Here is a 19,212-nt window from a genome sequence, read left to right as displayed (position 1 = left end):
CGCTCGTCCACTCTCACTTAGCTGATCAGTTTTTGTGAAAGTTGTTTTGGGTAAAGGCACAGCTGAGTGTCGAAAACTTCAAAAACTCGCCACTACAAATATTTCCTTAGTATCAGGCAGTACACAGTCTCACTTGCACAATATAATTTATTAAAGACCGGTGTCGGATGGCAAGCATCCGTTATCAACTTTCGTACAGCAAGACAAAATCTCTACTTACACAATCGAATTGTAAGGATACTTATAAATAGCGATAAATCTACCAGTTCGTCACAGAATAGTTTACAGTATCAACCTGAATCTACAAGTATAGCAGTCTTAATATAAAAATAGAGAAAGGTATCAACAGCAGGGCATTTCTCGCGTTCCATCTCACTTCTGAGACATTCATTCTGTCTACAGTGTTTACAAGCTGTGCTGCAAGGGTTACTTATTATTCTTCACTATCATAGGCACTGAAAGATGTGATAAACACCAAGCATTTTCTACTCGTCTAATGCGTGAGTAGCGACCAATGTTTTCTTCCTTAGGCACCAAATACACTCCTGGAAATTGAAATAAGAACACCGTGAATTCATTGTTCCAGGAAGGGGAAACTTTATTGACACATTCCTGGGGTCAGATACATCACATGATCACACTGACAGAACCACAGGCACATAGACACAGGCAACATAGCATGCACAATGTCGGCACTAGTACAGTGTATATCCATCTTTCGCAGCAATGCAGGCTGCTATTCTCCCATGGAGACGATCGTAGAGATGCTGGATGTAGTCCTGTGGAACGGCTTGCCATGCCATTTCCACCTGGCGCCTCAGTTGGACCAGCGTTCGTGCTGGACGTGCAGACCGCGTGAGACGACGCTCCATCCAGTCCCAAACATGCTCAATGGGGGACAGATCCGGAGATCTTGCTGGCCAGGGTAGTTGACTTACACCTTCTAGAGCACGTTGGGTGGCACGGGATACATGCAGACGTCCATTGTCCTGTTGGAACAGCAAGTTCCCTTGCCGGTCTAGGAATGGTAGAACGATGGGTTCGATGACGGTTTGGATGTACCGTGCACTATTCAGTGTCCCCTCGACGATCACCAGAGGTGTACGGCCAGTGTAGGAGATCGCTCCCCACACCATGATGCTGGGTGTTGGCCATGTGTGCCTCGGTCGTATGCAGTTCAGATTGTGGCGCTCACCTGCACGGCGCCAAACACGCATACGACCATCATTGGCACCAAGGCAGAAGCGACTCTCATCGCTGAAGACGACACGTCTCCATTCGTCCCTCCATTCACGCCTGTCGCGACACCACTGGAGGCGGGCTGCACGATGTTGGGGCGTGAGCAGAAGACGGCCTAACGGTGTTTGGGACCGTAGCCCAGCTTCATGGAGACGGTTGCGAATGGTCCTCGCCGATACCCAGGAGCAACAGTGTCCCTAATTTGCTGGGAAGTGGCGGTGCGGTCCCCTACGGCACTGCGTAGGATCCTACGGTCTTGGCGTGCATCCGTGCGTCGCTGCGGTCCGGTCCCAGGTCGACGGGCACGTGCACCTTCCGCCGACCACTGGCGACAACATCGATGTACTGTGGAGACCTCACGCCCCACGTGTTGAGCAATTCGGCGGTACGTCCACCCGGCCTCCCGCATGCCCACTATACGCCCTCGCTCAAAGTCCGTCAACTGCACATACGGTTCACGTCCACGCTGTCGCGGCATGTTACCAGTGTTAAAGACTGCGATGGAGCTCCGTATGCCACGGCAAACTGGCTGACACTGACGGCGGCGGTGCACAAATGCTGCGCAGCTAGCGCCATTCGACGGCCAACACCGCGGTGCCGTGCGTGTGATCATTGCTTGTACAGCCCTCTCGCAGTGTCCGGAGCAAGTATGGTGGGTCTGACACACCGGTGTCAATGTGTTCTTTTTTCCATTTCCAGGAGTGTATTTCCAGCTCCGCAACTACCAGTATATCAAGCAATTTACCTTCTCGTATTGAGTGTAAGCTTTAAAACCTCACAGCCTGACCAAAAAAAGGTGGAGAATTCAGAGACAGGTCCAATACGAATCCAATTTCTTACACGTACAGCCCATCGGCAGGTATGCAAATGATTGGAATTGCAATTCTCTGTGAGAGTTAACACAACAACGAGAATGTGCGTTAGAGTTGTTCGTGTTTACTGTTGGTACCAGGCCTGGTAGAGTATACAACATGCGTGAAAAGCGTCATATGTTGCCTGATCAGTGACGGAGATGCCGCGGACTTGGTGTGCGACAGCGTTATCACGCGTGGATAGAGTTCGGAAGCGGCCTCTTGTGGGTCTTCATTCGGCCAGCTAGTCGAATGGGACAATATTCAGATCAGTGGAGCATTGGCACATGATAACGTTCCAGTGTCGGAATGCCTGGGGTCGTGAAGGCAAGCCTTCTCGTCGTCACGGTTCCGATCGATTACCTGTGAGTACCACATGGCAGGACCCCGTACTGGGCACCAAGAACGATGTACCTTCTTCACATCTGCCCCTGTCATCCGAGATCAAGTAATGGATTCGCTGCAACATTCTGTGTCATCCGGCACTACTGGTAGCACACCAGCAGCAGCCCCGGCGGGTATCACCGAATCGTGTGTAGGCTGTCATTATCACCACAATACGAACGACTGCGTCTGAAGTAGTGTTATAACCGGGAAACGTGGACTGCTCATGAACGGCGAATCACAGTTCTGCATTACCTGGGATGACGATCGCCGACGAGAGCGGCGGCGACCTGCGGAGAGGTCACTTTTTTTCAATGTTTTCGGGAGCCACAGCGGTGTTACTCCTGGTGTCATTGCGTGGAGGGTCATCGGGTATGACTTACGGAGACGGCTGATAATGAGTAAGGAAACTCTGACACATAACGGTACGTCACGCACATCCTCTCTCCTACCTCTCATGCGACCTCTCGTGGCGCCATTTTTTCACAGAACAATGCTCGTCCACACACGGTATGTGTGTGTATGAGCTGTTTGCGTAAGCTGAGCTACTCCTTTGGCCACACCACCGGATGTGTCTCCGACAGAACACGTGTGAGACCAGCTCAGAGAGAATACAATGGCTGATGGGCAACGTCATTCAGGTGCGTGGCCCCATCTTGCCAGGTTCTTTGTACATTTCGCTCTATTTTGTAATCACTGATACACCATCACATGCCCCCTCAGCCCGTTAAATTTCATTTCGTTTCCTCACCACCTTTTTTGTCAGCCACTGTGTTACGTATTCCTCTGCCGGCGTGGCTTAGGTTTCTGAGATGGGTACCATATGATGACTTTCCGTCCTTAGCACTTTCCTGTGTTCTTTGTGACGTATTCTAATTACCTTTCCGCTCATTCCAACGTGAATCTTTGAGCAGGTCCTGACTACACTATTCCAATTCTTATTTCATAAAATTCCATAACCTGGTGCTTAACGTATCTGATGTGGTATACCCAGCATACCAAATACTGCCAAGTTTCTTAGCAATGCGAGCAGTCTCTTACATACTGTGACTTCTGCGCATGCGTTCCTATATGTTCTAAGGTTCTACATCACTCGTACTGGAAGACTGCCTACTAGTTTCAGCCACTGCAGCAACAAAGCTACTAGTCGCACATCAGCAGTAAAGCTGCGGCTCAGAAGCGAACTTTGCTATCACTAATACTGTGTGGCTGTGGGTTCCCGCTTAGTGGCGTTTTGGGCCCTGTGTTTACACAGATAAAGTGAAGAGAGTGATTTACACCGAGCCCGCTTCTGCACACGCGCCCACAGCCGAGCGGTCGCACAGAAACGACAGACGTAAAGACGGGCTTTCAGCGGTAGGTTGTCGCTTGACTCTGCTTCTACAGGAAGCATTCGCATCCGGTGTGCAACATTAAATGAAAGATTTGAGCTATTCGACGATTCAACTGTTGCGCCGTTCGATTACGCTGCGGACGTATTCGAGATTTCCGAGCAGTTTTTGGTAAAAAAGATTTCGAGTTACTAACAATAACCAAGTCCTGGTTCTAGTCACACTAGTTCAAACTATTTTAATCTTGTGTAAATTCTGTATTATTACGAAATGCAAATGTTGATCAACAAATGTCTGATAATTTTATTAAAAAGAATATCTTATTTTTAATAATTTATCACGTGAAATTAAAATGAGGACTAATATGTGAAGTGGCTTATTGTTCACTGTAAAAGTAAAATGCATCAATAATACTGTAAAATCTCTGGAAATAAAAGATTATTCTATTTTCTATTCGATGTTCCGCATTTTTACACTAAAATATTAACTTGTGAAACTTAAAATTTCCCCGGTGGTTAGATTATTCAATAAAATTTCGGGACAAGTGCCGGATATTTGGAAAACTCTAAAAATATGGCTCTGAGCACTATGGGACTTAACATCTGTGGTCATCAGTCCCCTAGAACTTAGAACTACTTAAACCTAACTAACCTAAGGACATCACGCACATCCATGCCCGAGGCAGGATTCGAACCTGCAACCGTAGCAGTCATGGAACACTCTACTTCGATATTTCCGCACAGAGTCTTGTGGGCCGGCCGTTGTGGCCGAGCGGTTCTAGCCGCTTCAGTATGGAACCGCGCGACCGCTACGGCCGCAGGTTCATCCAAAGTCCACTGACGCGTGGGGTAGCCGCGCTGTATGGGCGCCTTGCCACGGTTCTCGCGGCTGTCCCCCCCCCCCCCCCCCCCCCCCCCCCCCTCGGAGGTTCGAGTCCTCCCTCGGGCATTTGTGTGTGTGTGTGTGTGTGTGTGTGTTATCCGTATCGTAAGTTCGTTTAAGTTAGATTAACTAGTGTGTAAGCCTAGGACCGATGACCTCAGCAGTTTGGTCCCTTAGGAAGTTACCACAAATTTCAAAAAGTCCAATCTCAATTAAGCCCACATCGTCAGCAGGAGTTTGACTCGCAACAGGTTATGTACCGGCTCGCCAGTTTCGGAGAGTCAGGCAGCCACGGTGCAGAGAAGAACATTCGAGAATTATTTACTGCTACTGGAAGTAACGCTTTTATTGCTAGTGGATAGCGAAAATGCTCGTAATCTCCAACGAGGTTACCGGTCGTACGATATTTTTGCTAACCAAAATAAAAGGAAAAGAAGAATGTGTTGAGAAAAATCAACAACGAGCGTTTGGAGACAAACATTCAACTTTACCATGCAAATTAAGTACAAGTATTCTGCGGGTGTGAACGCAACAGCGGGAACACCGGCCGCTCTCCGTGCTACAAGATAATTACGCCGCTGTTCGTTCGCAGGAATAACACCGTACTTTGTATGCATGTCGTCCGCAAGTCGCTCTGTGGCGTCGCGTGACCCCTGTGGAACACAGCAAGATGTCGTGAGCCCCGGGGCGCACGCAAACCTTTGGGAAGCTCGTTCCAGCTGCGCTGAGATCGCGTGCGTTTCCGGTGCGGAGCGTGGCCGCCGCCTCAACAGACGCAAAGAAAGACATTATCAGCTAATAGATCATTTCGAAGATTATTTATTACCGGTAGCCGACATCTAAGTAACGCCGGTTCGACAAATTAGAAGAAGATCTAATTCAATAGATCTTCACCTCATTTACGAAGAAGGACAATAATTACCGAAGTGGAGTAATTTTAATTTTACGGCACCCAGTTAAGACCTCGGTTCGATTGTTTCACTGCTTTCGTATCTTCAAACCTCAAAGCCCAAATTCTGTGCTACGGATGTAACTTGCATGCGCAGCGCTTGTGAAATGAAATTCGTCGGCTTCGTGCAGCTTCAGACAAAACGCGAAATAAACGAGTGTTAGAGGGCAGAAAGAAGCGGCGAAAGTAGTCTGCCTGAATTATATAGCATGAGAAATGGCATGTTACTGTTACGTGTAACAAGACTAGATCATCTGGTAATGGACAGAGACGTAGAAGGTAAAGCAGTAGGCAGTATCAAAGTTTAAAATGTGAAACACAGCGTACGGAAGCAGAAACAAATGCAGTATTGCCTTTGACAGGGAACTAAGCACACTGCAGCAGCATTCTAAAGTTCTTGAAAGAAGTAGGACAGATATGTGGTGACAAACTGTTTATTGTTCAGTTTGCTTCACAGATTCATCTAACTTTCGACCGTTTTTGCAAAGCGCCACGATACAATTACTTGTACACACTTAAAAACACATCGCACAATCTTCATTCTTAAAAAAAAAATAAAAATAAAAAAAAAATAAAAAAGAAAGAAAGAAAGAAAAAAAACCGCTACATTTCTTCCAATATGTGTATTGACAAATATTTTATCATTAATACCCATGAAAAAGTCTACCCTTACGTAGTTTCACTTCGTAGTACACACTGCGTCAGTCCATCATTTTTAAGCACTTAGCATCAAAGGTATGGTTGCTGTTCTGTTAGAATTTACAAGAGCGTTACCTGTTCCCAAACAGGGCGCATTACGAACTGAAAGTTTCGTTAATGCCTAAGCGTAACACAAAATACACACAGCTAATGTCAGACCTTTACCTTTCGGTGTACAGAGAATGCAACAAAAACGATTCCATTAAACTGACCAGTTGCAGAGTACATTAAAAAAAATTACCAAGTGCGAGTACGAATCGCGCACTGAGAGTTCCGCACACACTTTAATTACGAATACACACAGTTCATCATTCCCAGGTATCGAGAATCTCGACGATTATTAGCTATTATCGACATCGATACAGGAAAAATATTGGTACCGGGAGTTCCAAGACTGTATTAAAATGTCTACAGCGCGCAGGGGACTTCAGTTTACACATGTAGAGCGAAAATATTTAATAAAATATTTTTACTTACTTACTGAATCATAACTATAGCTTACATGCTATATGTATAAGCAATAGTATTTTTCTGTTGTGCTTTTGACGGATGAGTAATGTAAGTTCTAAAGGCAAAAGATGCTTTTTATGTTATATAATTACAACGTAACAAATTTTGAATTTTTTCCTTTACCTGTACTGTGAAACCTTGCTCTCTTGCCACATTTCATGATTCTGGGTCAACGCAAAGCACCGTATACGTTTCTATGAGTGAGTTTGAATCAAAATACGTGACAAGAATGGCCGTATCTTTTGACTGCAGAAACTTAAAATCTTAAATGTTTTACACCGCCAAGGTATCTTAGACCTTAGTAAGTGACACAAATTTCAATTGGATACGTCAGCTCTTTCCTGAGAAAAAGGGTTCTTGACAGACAGACAGACAGGCAACAAAGCGATCCTGGGTGGATTCAGTTTTTACTAAGTGAGGTAAGAAACACTGAAGATGCTTACGGATCCAGCAGATAGTTAATCTATGTTCCTATGGCGTAATATAAACTAGCTATCACCAAACACAAAATATTTTTGCGATCTACTCGCAAAATACGATTTATAAAGATCAGACTGTAGTGCCAGTAAACACGCAACCAGAGGCACATTAAGTTTGATAATATTACCTCAGATTCCCAATAACACCGTTACGCAAGTCTCTATAGCTATTCATGACCGCGAACACATTATTATTCAGAACGATAGCACTTCATATGTAACTGGAGCTTATCCCCCTTCTATAAAAATACTTTTACAGGATTCTTCACAGTCTCTAATTTCCATAGGAACAAAACTTATAATGTTATAAAAAACATTGCGGCGATCAGCATTACCCCTCTCTCATTTCTGTCCGCTACAGACTCACAGACGTCCGATCAGGGCGGTAGCATGGAGCAGTTCTAGCGACAATACCTCTATGCCAATTACCAGCGCCGGCGACTTGGATTAAATGTTCCAACACCACACAAGATAGGACGGCACCAACTAAGCTCTAGATCCACAACAAATAAGAAACAGTAATAATGGTTTCTATTCAACCATTTTCAGTGTTCTTCATACAATCCAGCTACCTGTTTCGAGAAACAATGCTCTCACCATCACACAGACTGTGCATAAAAACTGCCATCACGGGGGTAGTAGCTGACAAATTCTTTCGGATGCCAGGAGAAACGTCAAGTTGCTGCCCACGGCTGAACAAAATGGTTCAAATGACTCTAAGCACTATGGGAGTTAACATCTGTGGCCATCAGTCCCCTAGAACTTAGAACTACTTGAACCTATCACACACATCCATGCCCGAGGCAGGATTCGAACCTGCGACAGTAGCAGCAGCGCGGTACCGGACTGAAGCGCCTAGAACCGTTCGGCCACAGCGGCCAGCACGGCTGAAGAAGAATACATGGTCTGCTGGGTGTAAAGTGGACTATTTTATCTACGACGAAGGCCGGTATTCCAATGTGTGTTTTTTTTAATTAAAGTAATTTTATTTTATTCAATGATCGCCACAAACTAAGTGTTAACGACCTGATGCTGGGAGTATTGTCTTTTGAAATGTGTAGTTAAATTCTAACAAGTATAGTTTAAGTGGCTGGGTGGTAATGTAATGAAATGAAATTGTCGTATGCAATTGATGGGCTGAAGAAGTTCCGCCGCCGAGTTGCAAGTGTTTTCACTTGACTCCACCTTGGGCGACATGCGAGTCAATGATAATGACTGCAGGATACCATTCCCCGAGCGGAGAAAATCCCCGGCACGGCCGCCAATGGAAACTGGGCCCCGCTGCATTGCAGTCAGATGCGCTGATCGCTCGGCTAATAAGGCGGACTGAATGCAGATAATTATGACTGTTAAAGTACATCGACAGCTATTTAGCATCATAAAAATGGGCAATACTCTTATGGAACAACAGTTAAATACCTGACAAGCGGTGCTGTTCCTGAGAATAACCGCAAATGCAAGCCAATGAGAAAACGCAAGCCGACAGCAACTGCTGGTATCAGTCACTCATCTGGTTTTGGAGTGTGTTCACCCCAGCTAATTGACTAACAGATCAACAGAGTGCGCATAACTGCCGCAATATCGGATAACGCAAAGAAAGTAATAAGGCCCTGTGACTCTTGATGGAACTGCGGTGGCAGTGTTGACATTAATTGATTCAGAATTGATTTCTTTTAATTACAAAGGGGTGCACATTGATGTTATATTCAGCTATTGAACACCAGATGCAAATGTTGAACATTAAATTAATTAAGAAAGATTTGAACTACTTGATTGAAAACAGATGCAGTCGATTAGGACAAATTTTTTTAAATCACGACCTTCAATCATCACATTATATGACTTTCCTAACAGGCAGTGGGAATAAACTGCATTTACGTGGAGTAAAGCGCGATCAATCAAAATTAATTCCTATCGACTGACCCAGGCGTAATGCGAAGTGTGAGAAGAATTCTACAATACACGGCCCATGAAACCCTCGTAGAAACTTTGCCGATGTGATCCAACAAATTAATCAGTGGCCTAACTCAAGCTGGAACAGGCACAATATCACCAAATTCAGCGTGGTGGGGCGGCGTCATTGTGCGGACGTCGGCTGGCCTCGTGGTGCTGCAAGGTTGCGCTAGTCTAACCACTCCTAGCTATCTTGCTCAGTACATAGCTCAATCGTTCCGTTTGCTATGTCCTAAACTGCAGAGATGCTCACTCTCTCTCAGGCAAGCTGAATAAAGAACGCAACGTCCGCACTCTAGGCAAGCTGGGAACAGAAGACCTCTACGGAGACTTCTGTCAGTTCACTCTTAGCCTCAGTTTCTCCTCCAGCAAAACCACCTACGCCAATTGCAGCACAAGCTGCGTTAATTATGCGTCACCTCCCAGCGCCGACCAATGCCTGCTCTGGGAAGGGAACAAATTCCCACAAAATTTCCCTTCCTCTCAACTTCTGCTATTTAGCTCCTCCCAGGCCACCCATCAAGGTTAGCATCTGCATAAAGCACCATTTTTTCCGAAATTCTGACTCCCAGGAGATTACTTCAAATTCCTTGGTCCTACATTTCCATCAGAGGCTGGCGCATTTCATTCTGTCGCTCTTGAATTCAGCGTGAAGTTGCTATAGTCACGAACACGCATATTTCGGCCTCTGTTGACCGCTCCACTGTAGCTTTGCGTGGCTTTCTCGCATGTTTCACTGAAAATGGGATGACGGACATACATTTATCAACAGGTGTACAAGTTCTCCATCTGCTTCCCGGTACATCGGCATGGGGTCAACCACCACCTCACTGTCACTCATCTAAAGGCAGCTGGAGGTCGCGCCCCGTTACCGCCTTTCAGAGATTGAGCCGCCCTAAGCTGCCTATTGTCGCTTCCCTTCGCCGCTCCCCAGCCGCGCGCCGCCACCCGGCTGGGGTCAACTCTGAATACTTCCCTGGGATAAACTAGCCTCCAGTAAATCGCCACGTTTCCACAAAGTTTTCATGTCGCGTGAACTACTTTAAAACCATCACCCAACATTAATTATTCCAATACGTCCATACTATACCCTTTGCAAGCTGCATTGTGCCTTGTCAGTCATTTTTGTTCAGCCCTACTGTTCGCTCAACGTGAGTTCGGTGATCTTTAGTGACTGCATATAAGGGGCATAGTTCTTGTCATATTACAGTATGACCATCTTTACCATAACAGTTCTCATGCTACATAACGATTGGTGCTCACAATCTGTATCTACAGAATGGAAAGATCGACCTACACTGCACCAGCGACCCAGGTGCAATCGCCGACAGTACGGAGCATGAACTAAGAGGAGCCTCATCTGATCTCCAAGAGTAGTCACAGGTCCTAGTTCCAGGAAAGGCTGCACTGTAGGTTCCCCGAAAAACTGCCAGTATGAATCAGCGAGCAACAGGCGTTCGGTAGAGGTAGGCAAATTGATACGAGTACCGTAATCTCCAGCAGAGCTACTGAAACCACTACGGAAAAAATCTGACGTAAGCACCGAGCGACAGCTCTGCCTTTAGTTGGCATTCATATTCGACTCTTCAACGTATATAGAAGTTATAGACATGTGTCGTGTCTGATAATCTTACTCGGGATCTCCTCAGACATCTTTTGTGCTGGCCTACAGATCGTGTGAGTACGAGAGAACATCTCCAGTCTCGTCATCGCAAAGGCCTCCTTTCCTGTTGTGGGTACTTCGAGGCACGCGTAAACGTACCAAAACTGCTGTCTCGGCACCTGTAACACTTAATCTAATATTAAGCCATTCACGGCACGTGGTAATCTATGGAATACGATTGTGCAAAACGTTCAAATTACAGCACTAAGAGCAATTCAGCAACAAACTCGAGGCGTGTTCGGTAACGTTCTCGTTCTTCAGTAAGTTCCATTTCCAGTTGTAATGTTTCTAGCGCAAGAAGAACAGCTAGTAATATCGGATAACAGGGAAAGAAGTTGAATATTAGGACTTCACGTTCCAACTACAAAAAAATCATTAGACACGCAAGTCCATGATTGGTTTGGGAAAGACTACGCAATTAAACCGGCCGTGTCCTTTTCAAGTAACCTATTCAATACTTGCCTTATGTAATTCTGGGAAAGAATGGAAAACCTTTAATCTGGAGGTCCGGACGGGGATGTGAAGCTCTGTCCTTGTGGATGCGAGCCCCACTACTTTCCGCTGCACCACCTCGCCTGGTGAATAACAGAGAACGCGGTCCGGGGAAAACAGTTTCGCCTGCCGTATGTGCACGTTTCACAGAAGAGTAAAAGAAAGAATAACAGTGCGCTAGTCGGCTGCAGACGTGAGCGGAAAAAGGCAGGCGGCATGAATATTTCTGGCTTGCCGGAGAACACGCGTCACAAAGGGCTCGGCGGCGGCATACAATTTGAGTAACAGTGCAGTGGCGAGCAGCGGGCTGCCGCTAACAACGCAGCTCTGTGGCGCCACGGCGTCCTACTCAAGTTACCCCAGCCAGCAGGGCGCGCTGCGCTGCGCAATGCCTAAGGGTACGGGCAATATGGCGGAAGGTTCCTCCTTACCTTCTTCCCCTATTTACCGAATAAAAACATTTTACCGGTAAAGCTCTGCAGTAGGACACCCCTTATTTGAGGCGTCACAAAAAATACTAACGTATCTCAATGCTGTTTTATCATCAGCGATGCTCTTTATTTAGTAATCCGCTCCTCCCCCCCCCCCCCCCCTACTAGTTTGCGTGACATAACAATGCTTTGGTATAAAACCTTTTTATAAGAAAATACAGCGTTTGTAAGGCACTTTCTGTGACTGCTTCACAGATTTTTTCCAAATTCCAGCATGAAAGCTGCACCTAAGACATGTTATTGAGATTTTCTTTAAGAAATACGTAGACAACTCACATTCCATATGCGTAATAAAATATTAAGAATTGCAAGAAAATCATAAGTAACCTTCTGTGCGTGTTTTTTGATATTTTGTATGTAAAATTAATATAAGAGGGCTATTGGTAAAGTGAAGTCCCATCGATCGCGAAATGGAGACCACTATGAAAACTTACATGTTTAATTTCCAGCTACTGTTTTACACAGTGGCCGCTCTGACTTACACATTTCTCGTAGCGCTGTACGGACTTTCCATGCCTTAGTCATAGAAGGCAGCCGCCTGTGCTTTTCGCCATTTCCTTACGCTGGTATGCAATTCGTTGTCAGTGCCAAAATGTTGCCTTCATAGCCAGCGGTTCACGTGAGCACAGATCAACATCAGAGGGAGCCAAGTCGGAGTTGTATGGTGGGTGATCAAACACCTCCCATCGAAAACGCTGCTGGGGGCGTCCTCATTGCCCCTACAGCGTCCGCCGAGGATCGTCATGAAGAAGGAAACAAATGCCAAGTAAGTTACGTGGGGATGCATGAAATCAGGCGAAACCTCGCAGGCCAGCCGGGATGGCCGAGCGGTTCTAGGCGTCACAGTCTGGGACCGCTACAATCGCAGGTTAGAATCCTGCCTCGAGCATGGATGTGTGTGGTGTCCTTATTTTAGTTAGGTTTAAGTAGTTCTAAGTTCTAGGGGACTGATGACGTCAGAAGTTAAGTCGCCATTAGAACCATTTTTGAAACCTCGCAGCGGGCACCCAAACTTGGTGGCAAATACTATTGTTATATGTATGTTTACGTGCTCGCTGTGTACTCAGACCTGAAAAGGTCGACGTGACGCGATACACTGGGATAATTAGAGACACTGCCAAACTTATCTGTGGAAAGCTACATCGGATTTTCGTTATCGTTTCCATTTCACGACCTATCGGACTTACTTGCGAAATAGCCGCTTTATTTAAATAACAGGCTTCTTTTTGCCACTTTTCTTTTCAGTTTCTTTACACAGAAAAAATGAATAATGTTATATAATTACGACTCTTATTTCAAGGTTTTTTTTATAGGACTCTTATTTCAAGGGTTTTTTTTTTTTATAGCTGTGTTGATTTATTGGCTATATACTTAACTGTGAATGTCTACAGGTTCTGTTTCTTCACACATTAACAATTAGTTGTACTTAAGTTCATAAGTAAGGTAATGAATCTTATAGATCTACGAAACAACATCGGACACGGCAGTAACGTATGCACTGAACATTGTTCTTGTAATGGCTCAAGAGGAACAGTTCAAATGAACGCTAGGTGGTCGACAGAAGTATCGTAAGGCGTTAGTTACTTATGAAAAGTGACGAAGAATTACGCTATTAGAAGAGACTAATGCAAGGAAAGTGACGCCTATCACATTGGTAAAAGCAGGGAGGAATGTTAGGGTTTAACGTGCCGTCGATGAGGAGGTCTTTGGGGGAAGGAAATTGGCTGTGCCCTTTCAAAGAAACCACCCTGGCAAGCGAGTTTTGTGACAGCGGTTTGGTACATAAAGTCACAGCCCTGAACTGTTTTCGGTTCAATTTTCTTGTTAGTGTAAAAGTATAACATATAATTTTTGTTATAAGACTTTAAACATAAAATGGGATTTGCTGCCAGTTCCCTGGAAACTTTGTAAAACAACTGAGAGCGCGGGCGTTGTTTTCGTCACAGTCTCCACCTCGTGCCGCTAGGCTCGGACGCTAAAGGAAAGTTGTCTGTTCGCCTTCTGGAAGCCAAGGCTGACAACTGCATTTCCAGCGGGATGAGCGAAGCTTTCAGTCCATAAAAGTATGCGCCGAAGCGCAGAGCGACACCTTGAGGAAAATGCAACTTGGTCTTTACGCATTAGCGATAATGTGACGTGCACGAGCAACTGGCACACACTGAGCCGGCAATGACGTCCGAATTGTGTTGCCTGGACGTTTTATTCCGTGTCCCCGTGCAATTTTTATATTATGCACAAGCGTTCAATAACTAATTGTGTTTTAGGCGTTGTGAAGTAAATATACAGAATTTCAATTTCTACCGTGTTTCTCTGATTGTGCAAGACAATTTTTCTTGAAATTTCTGATGATGACAATCATGAAGCAGTCGTGATCTGCTATTGTGCTGGAAACTCTGAATGATATTCACTTCTGAGGACAATTCGTGCCCCGGCAAGAAAAGTGACATGGAAGAAAAGCGACAAGTCGAAAAACGGCAATTTTTAGTTTGTCATTGAAAAATGCGTGGGAGGTGACCTAACGTGCACGAAAAATATAATGGAATTTACTGCCAACAATAACTACGTAAAATTTAACGGAAGCTTATACTATTTCAACTTAATTTTTACAGAATTAATCTTGTAAGTCGAGTTTCCTGGAGTATTGGATTTTGAGTTGTGTCACTGTTCTTGCCGTGGTGCAAATTGTATTCCTTGGTGATGGAAATAGCTAGAATATTCTCAGTAACATCTCTAGGTTCATGCTGTGTCACCGTAATAAACGGGAGGAGGAGATTAGCGTTTAACGTCCCGTCGACAACGAGGTCATTAGAGACGGAGCACAAGCCTGGATTAGGGAAGTATGGGGAAGGAAAGCGGCCGTGACTTATTGAAGGACCCATCGTGCCATTTGCTATAAGGGAAGTAGGGAAATCATGGAAACCTAAATCAGGACGACCGGACGCGAGTTTGAACGGTTGTCCTCGCGAATGCGAGTCCAATGTGCTAACCACGGCGCTATCCCGCTCGGTCGCCATAATAGGCTTAATGTAGTTTTGCTAACTCTTCAGTGGTGTACACATTACACGAACCCTGTAAGTGTTAATAACATTTGCCCCATCAACGCAGTATGAACATAGACACTATTGCTACTTCCGTAATTTACAGTTTATGAAAGGACAGAACATATATATGGTTAGAATCTGGGCAGCCATTAACGTATTATTAACGTTCCGAATTGATTTTTCTCCAAGTTCTAAGCCGCCAGGAAAATAAAGCACTTTTTCACTTGGTGCAAAACAGCGACAGAGCTTTTTGTCTATAATAGTATGTAGAACAGGTACCACATTGATTCAAAACCTGCATACGGAATGTCACTTGATAATGCAATAATAACCGAAAAAAAGGATAGTTCTGTTTGTTATGTTGTAAAGTCAAGCACCGACAGGGAGAGAAGGCTGTGAGAAGTTAGCCAATCGCACGCTGATAGGACCTCCCTCCAGGACAACAGCACGACAGCAGCGGCTCCTATGTGAAGAGGACATAAGCGCCGCGACTGACTGGTGACGGCCCAGTTCAACAGCAGCTTCAAGAGTACGCACTTCTATAGCATTGTCAAATCTTGTCATTTCGCTTGCACTCTCCATGTAGCACAGGCTTGGGACTGTTTGTATTGAAAAAGATTGATTATTCTGTATGTCGCCCTATTCCTGCGACACATCTGTGTAATGACGAAAGTTAAGTATTGTAATTTTCTTATTTTAATAAACTCATTAATACAACTGGTTTGATTGTTTGTCTAGAGTACCGAGTATGCAGGCTTCCTAGACACTACGCTGTCAGTGTTTTGTGCGACCTATTACTATTTAAACTAAAAGGTATACTCACTAAAGGTAGTAAAAGGAAAGAAAGAACAGAAAATAGGAAGAGATGTCAGTTAGTCCAAATTGCAGCAGCTTGGGGTTATAGCCCTGGAATATACGTCGAGTCTGCCCCATGGCTAGTTGTCTACAATCTAATATTACATATTACATTGTGAAATAATAACTGAAAATTCAAATGGCTCTGAGCACTATGGGACTTCTGAGGCCATCAGTCACCAAGACTGAGGAACTACTTAAACCTAACTAACCTAAGGACACCACACACATCTACGCCCGAGGCAAGATTCGAACCTGCAAGTGTATCAGCAGCGCGGTTCAGGACTGAAGCTCATAGAACCGCTTGGCCACAGCTGCGCGGTCATCAGCGTCCGTACAAAGCCGCAATTTTTACATAGTCCATTTTTTTTACACAGTCCAATCTAGCCATAGTCACAAATTATTATGATGATGAAATTACGAGGAGAACACAAAGACCCAGTCTCCGGGCAGAGAAAATCCCCAACCCAGCAGGGAATAGAACCTGGGACCCGTGATCCAGAGGCAGCAACGCTACCCACTAGACCACGAGCTGCGGACATCCTCAATTCAAGGGAATGCTACTAACAGACTAGATGCGCTGCTGTGATACGATCCTGACCACCACACAGCCCTTCAGTGTCACAGAACTGGTGTCCGTAGTTCAATGCATGTAACCGAGTGAATGCGCAAAACGTTCTGCGCTACGATGACTATGTGCGAGGCTAAGGATCTGACAGTTGGAAGTAACTTATTTATACATGGGCACTACCGACATTTTTCCAAAGACGAAGACCGCACTGCATTTCCTTCTCTAAATCCTCGCACGAACGAAAAAATGGCTGACATTGAAAGTGTTCAAGGAATAGAAGAGCAACTGAAATCATTCAACAGAGGAAAGTCCACTGGACCTGACGCGATACCAATTCGATTCCACACAGAGTACGAGAAGGAACTTGCCCCCCTTCTAACAGCCGTGTACCGCAAGTCTCTAGAGGAACGGAAGGTTCCAAATGATTGGAAAACAGCGCAGGTAGTTCCTGTTTTCAAGAAGGGTCGTCGATCAGATGCGCAAAACTATAGGCCTATATCTCTGACATTGATCTGTTGTAGGACATGTTTTTTGCCCGCGTATCATGTCATTTCTGGAAACCCAGAATCTACTCTGTAGGAATCAATATGGATTCTGGAAACAGCGATCGCGTAAGACCCAACTCTCTTGATTTGTTCATAAGACCCAGAAAATATTAGATACAGACTCCCAGGTCGATGGCATTTTCCTTGACGTCCGGAAGACGTTCGATACAGTTCCGCACTGTCGCCTGATAAACAAAGTAAGAGCCTACGGAATATCAGACCAGCTGTGTGGCTGGATTGAAAAGTTTTTAGCAAACAGAACACAGCATGTTGTTCTCAATGGAGAGACGAGTACAGACGTTAAAGTAACCTCTGGCGTACCACAGGGGAGTGTTGTGGGACCATTGCTTTTCACAATATATATAAATGACCTAGTAGATAGTGTCGGAAGTTCCATGCGGCTTTTCGCGGATGGTGCTGTAGTATACAGAGAAGTTGCAGCATTAGAAAATTGCAGCGAAATGCAGGAAGATCCGCAGCGGATAGGCACTTGACGCAGGGAGAGGCAACTGACCCTTAACATAGATAAATGTAATGTATTGCGAATACATTGAAAGAAGGATCCTTTATTGTATGATTATATGATAGCGGAACAAACACTGGTAGCAGTTACTTCTGTTAAATATCTGGGAGTATGTGTGCGGAACGATTTGAAATGGAATGATCATATAAAATTAATTGTTGGTAAGGCGAGTGCCAGGTTGAGATTCATTGGGAGAGTCCTTAGAAAATGTAATCCATCAACAAAGGAGGTGGCTTACAAAACACTCGTTCGACCTATAGTTGAGTATTGCTCATCAGTGTGCAATCCGTACCAGGTAGGGTTGACAGAGGAGATAGAGAAGATCCAAAGAAAAGTGTCATATGGTTATTTGGTAAGTGTGATAGCGTTACGGAGATGTTCAGAAAACTGAAGTGGCAGACTCTTGAGAGGCGCTCTGCATCGCGGTGTAGCTTGCTGTCCAGGTTTCGAGAGGGTGTGTTTCTGGATGAGGTATCTAATATATTGCTTCCCCCTACTTATACCTCCCGAGGAGATCACGAATGTAAAATCAGAGAGATTCGAGCACGGACGGAGGCTTTCCGGCAGTCGTTCTTCCGGCGAACCATATGCGACTGGAACAGGAAAGGGAGGTAATGACAGTGGCACGTAAAGTGCCCTCCGCCACAAATCGTTGGGTGGCTTGCGGAGTATAAATGTAGATGTATTCATGATTCATTTTATGTTGATTATGTCACCCTGGATGTCGGTGGTACTATCAGGAAAACTGACACGTTCATGTTCAGGTAGCTATACTAGTGTTTACAGACTACCTTCACACTGTGATGAAAATGGGAATACGTTACGTAGTGTAACGTTAAGTATCCATGTTGGGAAACTATGAAAACATACCCGTCCTTCGGATGTCAAAAGCAGTCCACTACTGAAACCAGTGGAACAAAAGTTAGTGCACGCTCATTATCAAGGTTAAGGTCGCTCCAAGGTTGACTACACCGACAGGTTACTGCTGCGCTGTCGACTACTAGCGTCGACTGGACGGCGGGTTCGCCATCCTACCTGGGATCGGCTGACAGGACGCTTCCTGAAGCATTAAGGAATGGCCATTTTGGTGATGGAGGTAAGAGTCAGCGTAAAAGCTGTAGGGGAAGACCTAGGCATAAATACAGTAAACATGTTCAACGCACACTCCGATCCAGAGTGGAAATTTCATTCTCAAATGGATGTTGATTGCAGTAACTACTCAGTAATGAAGAGGTTTGTACAAGATACATTAGCGTCGAGAGCTGCATGAAACTAGTCTTCGGAACGAAGATGACAACTACAATAACGGTCAGTAGTTTACATGTATAAAGGGAATAATAAAAAGTGACCAGTATACAAAAACATTTGCTTATATTTCAGCGCCTGTTAAGGCTTGTAAGTTTACTTGTCCAAGATTTACACAACTGCTGAAACATTTTTATACAGGTTGGCAACGTCTGTAGCTCGACAGATATTGAAACGGTACTCGACCTCTAGCCCCATGTTCATAAGCAAGACAGGTGTTATCGCCTTTACTGCGGCGTAGACCCGTTGTCTGAGATCGATCTACCAGATAATCTCCTCCATAAACTCCCATCCACCGAAATCCAGTTGAGTGAGATCAGGAGACCGAGGGGACCAGGCAATGGGATCCCTCCCCCCATTCCCATGTAACACGTATTTCGTTTCCATAAATTGTAATGTTGTACTGGCACAATCGATTGAGGTGAAGAAGGCTGCCGCGCGGTCTGGGG

The 19,212-nt window shown here is 45.1% G+C and overlaps 1 protein-coding gene across 1 annotated transcript in view; it reads right to left on the bottom strand.

Moving 5' to 3' along the window:
- The window catches only part of LOC126363166 (neuronal calcium sensor 2), a 337,516-nt gene that overhangs the window by 230,718 nt on the left and 87,586 nt on the right, over positions 1-19,212 (bottom strand). The window lies entirely within an intron of this gene.

The sequence above is a fragment of the Schistocerca gregaria genome, chromosome 1 (genome assembly GCF_023897955.1).
Source record: "Schistocerca gregaria isolate iqSchGreg1 chromosome 1, iqSchGreg1.2, whole genome shotgun sequence".
Lineage (NCBI taxonomy): Eukaryota > Metazoa > Arthropoda > Insecta > Orthoptera > Acrididae > Schistocerca > Schistocerca gregaria.
This window is presented reverse-complemented; position numbering and strand designations above follow the sequence as displayed.